Source organism: Pinus tabuliformis, chromosome Q (genome assembly GCF_031772625.1).
Source record: "Pinus tabuliformis cultivar Carrire ecotype Pingquan chromosome Q, CPIR1, whole genome shotgun sequence".
NCBI classification, from domain to species: Eukaryota; Viridiplantae; Streptophyta; class Pinopsida; order Pinales; family Pinaceae; genus Pinus; species Pinus tabuliformis.
The window spans coordinates 328972671-328975121 of record NC_142296.1 but is presented as its reverse complement, the minus strand read 5'-3'; positions in this window follow the sequence as shown (position 1 = coordinate 328975121).

The following is a 2451-nucleotide window of genomic DNA, read 5'->3' as shown; positions in this document are numbered from 1 at the left end:
ATAAAGGATCTAAAAGTAGTGGAACTAACCAGAGTATATCCATGACATGAAGGATTATGATTTTTCATGGATACATTTTGTACTTGAATTCAAGTATAAACATTTCAATTTCAGTGTTTTGTGGATGGACTTTTAAGGTTATCTGAATTTAAAAATAAATAGATTAATTTTTTAAACTTTAAACCATATAATATGTATTAATTTAAATTAAATTTAAATGATGATAATTATAGTTTAAAATTAACTTGTCAAATTTCCATGATCAGTACCTTGCTTTCCCAAAAAATCCATTCCATCTTAAATGAAATAATGAATATAGTAACCCATCAACATTTTTATTCTTAAATATTATATTTAACTTTCCCAAAAAACCATTCTATCTTAAATGAAATAATGAATATAGTAACCAATCAACATTTTGATTCTTAAATATTATCATTTGATTTTCACAAACTCAAATCTTCCTTATAAAAATTGATCAAATCGTCTTTATAAATTAAAAACACCAAAATACCTTCATGCTCATAAGTAAATTATCCATTATAATTACAATATATAATTACAATATTGAGATCAAAAGAGTTGTCTATTGAGGAGCAAATTTGCTTGGCAAAAACTGTAAAAATCAAATTTTTGATAGTGAAAATAAATTCAACACCATAAAAAAACTCCTTAACATTAAAATTTTCAAACTTAACTGTAAGATTTCCAAAATTTCTGCTTTATTTTATAAAAATCTATCATAATTCCCATCTGCCAAATTTGAAACCTCTTTTTAGTCTACGCTATTAGTGACTCTTCGCTTCTAGTTTTCCTAATTCATTTTTAACTTTAAATATTTCAGTATGAACCCGCTTTTTCTTCTTTGGAAACGGTAAAAAAACAAAAGTCCCAATACACCTCAGTTTTCCATCATAATTTGAATGTCCAATCACATCACTTTTTCTTTCCGTTTTTCTGTCTCACTTTCACTTATTTTGAAATATTTGTTTCCGTTTTTTCTGTCTCACTTTCACTTATTTTGAAATATTTCACGATCGCACTTGTTTTTCTCGAAATGGGTTTGTTTTACCATTGGTCAGAGCAGAATCTATATCTACCGTTTACTGTTTGGCCGAAATGTGACGTCATACGAAATATTGATGAGATGATTGATCATTAAATATAATCAATAGTTCTTTGAAGGTAACGTACATACCGCTACTAATCAGTCTTTTAATAAGACGATACTCTAGTCCCGGGCATTAACATGGTCCCAAGGAAGAAAGATTCTTTAATAAAATTTACTTTGATTTTATGGGATTCGATGCTGGTCATAACATGGATAGCTTAAACATGTGGCTGGTTTTGTCCCATTTTTTTTTTTTCAGCACAATATTTATTCAATCTAAGAGTTTTACATCCAATAACATACGGGAATATTAAGAACGTCCGACGATTTGGCATTAATATACTAAATATATTTGTTTTTAAATTTGATAGATAACTTACTTATAACTGCGTCCACTTAAAATTTAAAATTGTCAAATTGTCATTGTCATTTTTTCCAGATGTAAATCATAAAGGAGAGAAACTCTGATGTGAGAAGATATTTTATATAAAATAAAATTGTTTTCCGGATTAATTATATTAGTTGGTTTCAAAACTTAGAAAAAAAATAGAAATATTGACCAAATCTTAATGATATGATTAATCAAAAAGACATTCTTATTTACAATATAAATCATAAAAAAATCTAAAATCTAGTATTTTGTATCACAAAATTTATTTACATATTCTTTTATATCTAGCGTCATTTTCCTGTGTCTTAGTATTAGCTTTCTAGTCCATTTTTCTCTGATAATGCACTTCTCATTTATCTTATTGGTTTCCTTTTGTGTTTCAGTGTACATTTTCTTGGATTTGTTAGCCTTGGTGTACTTTATATTTGGATTTGCCTTGTTTTTTCTTGTAGAAAAAACTCAATGTCAAAATAGTCTATGTATCTCATTTCCACTACTGTGTTTCGTTTCATCTCTTTTCTTAGGCATATTAACATGATTGAGATTAAACCCATGACTTATAAATCACTATTATATTGACATAATTTAAAAGTTATTATTTCTGGATAGGGTATGTCATTTGCATTGCTATGTTTGGTTTCATCTCTTTTTTTGGGGGCATATTAACATTATTGAGATTACACCCATGACTTATAAATCACTATTCTATTTATGTAATTTAAAAGTTATTATTTCTGGATAGAGTGCCTTGTTATATTTCAATTTGTGTTGTTTTGTCTCATAAAAAAAACTCAAGGTCAAAATAGTCTATCGATCTTATCTCCAATGTTGTGTTTAGTTCCATTTCTTTTTTAAAGCCTATTAGAGTTATTGAGGCTTATAAATTATCTATCGATATAATCTAAAAATCATTACATAATTTATTGTTAATTATATATGGTTTGAAGTA